This window comes from Papaver somniferum, chromosome 8 (assembly GCF_003573695.1).
Source record: "Papaver somniferum cultivar HN1 chromosome 8, ASM357369v1, whole genome shotgun sequence".
Lineage (NCBI taxonomy): Eukaryota > Viridiplantae > Streptophyta > Magnoliopsida > Ranunculales > Papaveraceae > Papaver > Papaver somniferum.
In genome coordinates this window covers 127,760,513-127,769,865 of record NC_039365.1, presented here as the reverse complement: position 1 = coordinate 127,769,865, position 9,353 = coordinate 127,760,513, and positions in this window count along the sequence as shown.

Sequence of the window (9,353 nt, the reverse complement as noted above, 5' to 3'; positions counted from 1 at the left end):
ACAAGTTCTCTCCTGAATTTCAAGGATCTCAATGTCTTTTTCTCTAATGTCTCAATAGGTTGTTATCTCTAGCATTCCAATTTCTATCTTTTCGGTGAGAAACAGTATGTAAACTTAGCTAACCGGGTACTATGTGACGCTAGAAGTTTCAAAGATGCGACTAAAATGTTTCTCCCATACCCCCGAACTTAAATCTAACATTGTCCTCAATGTTCTAAAGATGAAACTAAAAGCATGAACAAGGAGAAACTGTTACCATTTGAAGCAAAAAGAGTTAAGGAAGGATATTACCGTGTTGCATGAGATTGGGTTACCTCCCAAGAAGTGCTAAGTTTAAAGTCTTCAGCCATACGTTGGAAAGGTTTAGTCAACTCGAACCGTATAACATTAGCCGGAATAACTGTGGGTCTTTAAAACCAAAAAGAGATGACAAAAGGAAACTGCAGTGAACCAACGAAATGAACAACACTAGCATGCCCTTACCTAGTTTCCTGATAACTATTGCTAATTGTGGTTCAGGTTCAGGTTCTATGAAAGGGTCTAAATAGAATATTTTCATTAGCTGCGTTTCTTCATAGGTTGGATCCAAATTATTAGGTCCTAGAGTCTGGAAAAACTCAAATATGATCTTAGAAGCGCACAATAATAACCTAAATAACTGAGGATCCTCTAAGTCAATAAGATTTGACTTACATAATTGACCAAAATGAGAGTAGTGGTCATTCTTAAGCAAATGTGCCGATTCTAATTTCCTAAAGCATTTAGGTTTAGTCTCACAACTTAATATTCGACACATTTGGAATATAAATGTTCCCACAGTTGGAAGAAAACTATTTGGTGGGAAAACAAAGTCAATCTGGGGATCATAGCCTGGGCAAACCATATCAACCAGAGGATGGGTTTCTAACGACTGAACTCCTTCATGGACATCATTAGGCTCGGGAAAACGAGTATGAAGGTAATCTTGTAAAATGGTCGAGGCACAGATATCAAGTCCTAAGTGTGGGGACTTTCTGAGAGTTAAAGGTAAGGCACTAGGGAAGTGATAATCACCCCCAAACTTAGAGTTTTCAGTGTCTCTAGATAGACCTCTAATTATTTCTTGAATTTCCGTATCTTCAGAGTCCTTAAAATATTCAAGAGATTCTTCTAAGTTATTATCAGGTAGTGCATCTTTACTCATCTCTACGGGTCTATCTTCTTCTTCCAAGACTATTGTTTCTAAGTCGCTAGACTCTAAAACAGTATTTTCGAAATGAACCCGTTCCTCTAAACCACTATCGGCTTCGTAATCAAAAGGAAAAAATACATCGTCTAAAACGGTGGTATCCCTAATCAAATCCTCGTCCTTTTGAATAGGTGAATAATCATAAAAATTATTTGGATTTGAACTAGAAATAATATAATCACTATACAGCTCAATTGGATTACTAGACTCCTGATCACTATGCCTACATATTTCAGATTCTTCATTACTGCTATCCTCATCATCATAGTACGAAGATGATTGAACCTTATCTAAATAAGTAGTGTCTTTTATTCTAACCTCGTCCTCTAAATTAGGCAAATATTCACTATTTACATCAAGGGTAAAATTGGAAACACTATTTTGGAAATTTATATCTTTTAGAGAAGTTCTATTCTGGGTCTCTAACAAAAGCTTTTGGGCCGACTCACATGAATTCCTGACGTAATCTAGGAAATAAGGTAAAGAAAGTTCACTCATTGCATTATTTTCGTCCATAACTAAGTTATTCATTTCGGCGAACTTACGTGCTGTCTCAGCTAACTTACGTGTCGACTCAAGTAAAAAGGATTTAGCAGAATTTTTCTCGTATGACTGATGGTTGTGAGGATATTGATTATGCTCACCATGGTATGAACCATAACCTTGAAAAGTTTGGCGTTCCCAGCCACTATTCCCACCATGGTAATAAAACTGATGATGTCCATATTCAAATTCAGGTCGATATTCATTGTATTGGCTTCTATCATACCAGCTCGACATTCTTAATTGTAAGGGAATTCTACACAATCACAAACAAGGCTGACTCGACCAAATCAAACCTATAAAATCTAGCAAACAACAAGCATGATGGCTCCACTTAGATTGTTTCTAGACTTGCTTCTATCTCTCGAAGGGGAATTCGTTATAATTTAAGCAAACCCCTCTGGAATCAATCCGAGTCAAAGTAAGTTGAATTGAGGAGAGGGAAGCTCAGTGGAGCTTTGATACCCAAGGCCTCACCGCTATCACAAGGCGGCGCAGTCACGCATTCAACTCACAGAAACCATTATGAACTTCAAGGTGTGCTTAAGAAAGTAACCAATATCCTTCGAATTTTTTTCCTAATAAGCGCGTTACCCTATCGGTCTCGTTCTAGTCAAGTTTTAAGCTTGGGTTCGCGTTAGGTTTCATTTTCCTAAGGCGGGCAAGAAGGGAGCGGTGATGAAATCCGAACCCTTATCTTGTATTGGCCAGGCCTTTCCCTTTACTAGGAATTTAAAAACAATCCAAATTCGTCCTCAATCAATGAATCACCTTAAGGAATACAGTAAACCCGCTGACAGGAGATTCGCGAGTGTTTCGATGGACTTACCTCCCGTACCAGACGGGGGATGAACCGTTGAAGTCGACTCGGGCCACGACTCCTATGTCATGTAAGAACCCGAGGGGCCGAGACGATATAGTAATCGTCGTCCTTCCCTGCACACAGTTTATATAATTTTTTTTGTTTGTTTAATAATACCCTTCCGTAGGGTTAAAAAAAATAATAAAGTCCAATTGTTTAAAGTCCAAAGTCCAAAATAAATAAAAAAAATTACAGTGTTCCTCACACACTCTAAAAAAAATTAAAAATTAAAAATTATATCCTAAAATTGTCCTTTTTCTTCTCTTTTCGCTTTTCGCTTTAAGCTTTTTCCTCTCCAAGTCCTTAGTGCTCCACTTCGAACCTGTAAATCAAAGAAAAAAAAGACAAAGTAAAAAGGAACAAATAAAAAAAAAATAAACCTAAAAAAAATAAAAATAAATCTATATACAAGTCCGCGTCGGCAGCGCCATTTTGTTGTAGTTTTGAAAGTGGTAGTAAAAGTTCGTTGCTCGGACTTGTAAAGATTTAAAAATAAAAATATATACAAAAAATATTAACAATATGGGCAAGAGTACTGGTACTAATGATTCGGCCAATCTTCATAAAATAGGGCTCAATGAATTATTCTCGACAATAATCGCTCAAAACATAAGTTATATGGACTCTTATTTTGCCAAAGTAGATTCTCAAAAAATTAATTGTAAATGTTAAGCATGGAACATCAAATCACCTAAGCTAAGCATGACCCATCTAATCAAATAACACCCAATTTAATCAAATCATATTTCAATTAATTTTTAATGCAAAAGTCTTAAAAAGAATTAATTACATTACCCATGTATGAAGCTCGGCCTCCTCCGTCGTCCCAGTGTTGGGGTTTAACTCGTCATAGTAAAAATGCTCTCAAAATAATTTATTATTGCTCAAAAATGGTTTACAAATGATGAGAAGAAAAGAAAATGGTGTAAAACTGTAATCTGCGACGCACAAAAAGCGTCACAGAATGAACGATAAAAGACAAGTGTTGCTGCTGTTTAGACTGCGCTGCGACCCACAGCTATGCGTCCTAGACACTGTTCATAAACGACTGTCCTTGCGAGTCCGTTCTTCGTGTTCTTGGTGTTCTTCATCATCAGCAGCAGCAGCAACAGAGTTTCATCAACTCTTGATTTCTGCTTCTCTGGACCTCCTCTCGACTCCAAACTCTTGACCCCTCTTCCCAATGACCGATACTTGTATTTATAGTGTTTTGGATCAAGAAATCCGACCATTGATTGCGTATATTTTCTCTTTAATTCGATTATTCTTTGCTGCCCAAAAATGAGAATACTTACCATTTATAGAATTTCCACACGTTAACTCGCTCCCAAAACGCTCCAAATTAGTTTCTTCATGCCTCAGAAGCTTTCCCGCACCTCCACATCACTCCATGCACAGCAGAAACACACTTGAGCTCGTGTTCAGTGTGTGTTGCTCTGTTTTGAGTTTGGTGAATCGAACCGAGAATTCCAGCCTAAATTGATCGATTATGACACCCATATTGTGTTCCTTAAGCTATATCACATCTTCCTACCAAGTTTGAGCCATTGAATCGCACCACAACACCTTCATTTTGTCGATTGAAATTCTGCCAGTTGATGAACCAATTTTCCCGCCAATTTTATTTTTTCAAATCGTGAAGAAGGTGTCCCCTTAGCAAACAGTGGTGTCCCCTTAGTAATTAGGTTACCCCTTATCCAAAAGCGAGAATCCGAATAACACTTGTCCTCCGGGTGCCAAAATCAACTTTTCGAGCCGAATTTTCCAAAAATGTTTATTTCCTAAAAATACATAAAAACACAATATTAGTACTAAAATAGAGTTCCAACAATACGGACATTGAGGACAAATTAGACACAAAAATGTGTCTATCAAATACCCCAAAACTTATTATTTGCTAGTCCTCGAGCAAAACTAAAAACTAAAACCGAGTTAATCTCGGGTGGGTTTAACAGAGGTGTACCCACAAAAACCATGACTTATAATTGGTCACAAGTATCCAAAGAGTTATGAGGACATACATATTCTCAACCTATCTCCAAGTAACTAGAATGCCAGAGAAATTAAAGGTGTCAGCTCTAAAGCTGACTGAAGAAAAGGGGAGACACATCCACACGACTGCTAGATAAAGAGATATCCGCTATACAGCTAGATAAACATTGTAAGATGCGTCCGCTGCTTTACAGCTGGATAAGATTAGGAGAGAGATAAAGATGAGAGGGACATCTACTACACAGCTGGACTAATTACGTGTGATGAGTTAAACCAGTGCTAGAAAGATCTTGTGCCAGATTGAAAGCAGGCTAACAAAGCAACCAAAATGCATCTTTCTTCGACTCTCTCACCTATCTCCAACTGTTGAAATAACGTCTTCTTCGGTCTTCAACTGTTGATGATAAACTCTCGAACCTCATAGAACCTTGACAATTAACTCTTCACTTCGATTTCTTGCTTGACTTATAAATTTATTCTTCCCTATGGCCTTATTGAACAAAAAGAACGTAATGATGTTTCTTTTTTTTTTATTTCATTTTTCATTTTTTTTTTTTTTACAAGACAAAAATTTACATGGCCATGAGAGAAGGACTTTAGAACTTGGATCTTCACAACTTGTGATGTCTTGATATCATGAACTTCAACAACTTATATCATTTGCTCTTGTACTTCATGTAACTAAGTCTTCAACTTTGATTTTTGAATTATTCTTTTCTATTGTTGCTTCTAAACCTTAAACGTCTTCAACTTTTTCATAAATTTTGATGTCACTCCGCTTGTTGATGATGATAAGTTTCTAATGAGAGAGAGTCGTAATCCAGTAACTAAGAATACATTGTGAGGTTGCTCTATCTTTCTGGCATTTCCTTCTGACCTACTTGCCTTTCCATCATGGATGGTTAGGTCGGTTACCCTCTAAAAGGAACAAGTTCTCTCCGGAATTTCAAGGATCTCAATGTCTTTTTCTCTAATGTCTCAATAGGTTGTTATCTCTAGCATTCCAATTTCTATCTTTTCGGTGAGAAACAGTATGTAAACTTAGCTAACCGGGTACTATGTGACGCTAGAAGTTTCAAAGATGCTACTAAAATGTTTCTCCCATACCCCCGAACTTAAATCTAACATTGTCCTCAATGTTCTAAAGATGAAACTAAAAGCATGAACAAGGAGAAACTGTTACCATTTGAAGCAAAAAGAGTTAAGGAAGGATATTACCGTGTTGCATGAGATTGGGTTACCTCCAAAGAAGTGCTAAGTTTAAAGTCTTCAGCCATACGTTGGAAAGGTTTAGTCAACTCGAACCGTATAACATTAGCCGGAATAACTGTGGGTCTTTAAAACCAAAAAGAGCTGACAAAAGGAAACTGTAGTGAACCAACGAAATGAACAACACTAGCATGCCCTTACCTAGTTTCCTGATAACTATTGCTAATTGTGGTTCAGGTTCAGGTTCTATGAAAGGGTCTAAATAGAATATTTTCATTAGCTGCGTTTCTTCATAGGTTGGATCCAAATTATTAGGTCCTAGAGTCTGGAAAAACTCAAATATGATCTTAGAAGCGCACAATAATAACCTAAATAACTGAGGATCCTCTAAGTCAATAAGATTTGACTTACATAATTGACCAAAATGAGAGTAGTGGTCATTCTTCAGCAAATGTGCCGATTCTAATTTCCTAAAGCATTTAGGTTTAGTCTCACAACTTAATATTCGACACATTTGGAATATAAATGTTCCCACAGTTGGAAGAAAACTATTTGGTGGGAAAACAAAGTCAATCTGGGGATCATAGCCTGGGCAAACCATATCAACCATAGGATGGGTTTCTAACGACTGAACTCCTTCATGGACATCATTAGGCTCGGGAAAACGAGTATGAAGGTAATCTTGTAAAATGGTCGAGGCACAGATATCAAGTCCTAAGTGTGGGGACTTTCTGAGAGTTAAAGGTAAGGCACTAGGGAAGTGATAATCATCCCCAAACTTAGAGTTTTCAGTGTCTCTAGATAGACCTCTAATTATTTCTTGAATTTCCGTATCTTCAGAGTCCTTAAAATATTCAAGAGATTCTTCTAAGTTATTATCAGGTAGTGCATCTTTACTCATCTCTACGGGTCTATCTTCTTCTTCCAAGACTATTGTTTCTAAGTCGCTAGACTCTAAAACAGTATTTTCGAAAGGAACCCGTTCCTCTAAACCACTATCGGCTTCGTAATCAAAAGGAAAAAATACATCGTCTAAAACGGTGGTATCCCTAATCAAATCCTCGTCCTTTTGAATAGGTGAATAATCATAAAAATTATTTGGATTTGAACTAGAAATAATATAATCACTATACAGCTCAATTGGATTACTAGACTCCTGATCACTATGCCTACATATTTCAGATTCTTCATTACTGCTATCCTCATCATCATAGTACGAAGATGATTGAACCTTATCTAAATAAGTAGTGTCTTTTATTCTAACCTCGTCCTCTAAATTAGGCAAATATTCACTATTTACATCAAGGGTAAAATTGGAAACACTATTTTGGAAATTTAGATCTTTTAGAGAAGTTCTATTCTGGGTCTCTAACAAAAGATTTTGGTCCGACTCACATGAATTCCTTATGGTATCGTGTATAGAAGGTTCACTCATGGGTGCATTTTGTTTATTCATTTCTAACACAAACCTATTTGTATTCTCAGTTAATTGTTTGAGAGACTCTTCTAGAGGAAGAACAGGTTCAGAAGGATCATAATAGGGACTAGTTTTCAATAGTTTGATTGTATCCTCTAGAGACGAAGAACTAGTACTATAATCTTCTTTCTCGTAAGACTGATGCATGTGTGGATAGTAATTGAGCTCACCAGGGTATGACCCATATCCTTCCAAAGGATGGCGTTCCCAACCACTATTCCCAACATGGTCATAAAAAGGATGATGTCCATATTCAAATTCAGGTCGATACTCATTGTATTGGCTTCTATCATACCAGTTCGACATTCTTAATTGCAAGGGAATTCTACACAACCACAAACAAGGACGACTCGACTCCACCAAAACAAACCTAAAGATTTCTAGCAAACAAAAAGCATGATGGCTCCACTTAGATTGTTTCTAGACCAGCTTCTATCTTTCGAAAGGGAATTCGTTGCAATTTGAGCAAACCCATCTGGAATCAATCCGAGTCAAAGTAAGTTGAATTGAGGCGAGGGAAGCTCAGTGGAGCTTTGATACCCAAGGCCTCACCGCTATCACAAGGCGGCGCAGTCACGCATTCAACTCACAGAAACCGTCATGAACTTTGGAGTGTGCTTAAAGAGCAACCAATATTTTTCGAACGAGTTTCCTATTAAGCTCGTTACCCTATCGGTCTCGTTCTATTCCAAATTTTAAGCTTGGGTTCGCGTTAGGTTTCGTTTTCCTAAGGCAGGCAAGAAGGGAACGGTGATGAAATCCGAACCCTTATCTTGTTTAGGCCAGGCCTTGCCCTTTACTAGGAAAATAAAGACAGTCCGGTTCGTCCTCAAACAATTATCACCTTAAGGCAGACAGTAACCCGCTTGCAGGAGATTCGCGGGTGTTTCGATTGGACTTACCTCCCGTACCAGACGGGCGATGAACCGTTGTCGTCGACTCGGGCCACGACTCCTATGCCGTGTGCGAACCCGAGGGGCCGAGACGATATAGTAATCGTCGTCCTTCCCTGCACACAGTTTATATAATATTTTTTTTTTATAATTTATAATAATACCCTTCCGTATGGTTAAAAAAAGAATAAAGTCCAATTGTCCAGAATAAATAAAAAAATTTACAGTTTTCCTCACACACTCTAAAAAAAAAAAATTTAAAAATTTAAAAATTAAATCCTAAAATTGTCCTTTTTTCTTCTCTTTTCGCTTTAAGCTTTTTCCTCTCCAAGTCCTTAGTGTTCCACTTCGAACCTGTAAATCAAAGACAAAAAGACAAAGTAAAAAGGAACAAAAAATAAAGAAAAAAAATAATAAAAAAAAAATAAACATAAAAATTCTACCTAAGCACAAATCCGCGTCGGCGGCGCCATTTTGATAAAAGATTTTTGGTGGTTGTAGTAATGATGATAAGGGGTATCGTTCAAACTCGAACTTGTGAAGGTAATGGATTTTTATATTTAAAAATATATATACAAATATTGACAAATTGGTAGAGAGGTACTGGGACTAATGATTCGGCCAATCTTCATAACATAAGGCTTAATGATTTATTCTCAACAATAATAGCTCAAAACATATATGGACTCTTATTTTGCCAAAGTCGATTCTCAAAACATTGGTTGTAAATGTTAAGCATGGAAAATCAAATCACCTAAGCTAAGCATGACCCATCTAATCAAATAACACCCAATTTAATCAAATCATATTTCAATTAATTTTTAATGCAAAAGTCTTAAAAAGAATTAATAAAATTACCCATTTATGAAGCTCGGCCTCCTCCGTCGCCCCAGTGTTGGGGTTTAACTCATCATAGTAAAAATGCTCTCAAAATATTTCATTGATGCTCAAAAGTGTTTTACAATGAAGAGAAATACAAGAAATTGATGTAAAACAGAACTCTGCGACCCACAGAAAGCGTCCATAAACAACGACAGAGCTGAGGTGCTGTTGTCGTTGAAGAACTACGACCCACAGTGGACAGTCGATGTTTCTGTTGGTAAACGACTGATGCTGCGAGTCCGTTCTTCGTGTTCTTCAGGCGTGTTA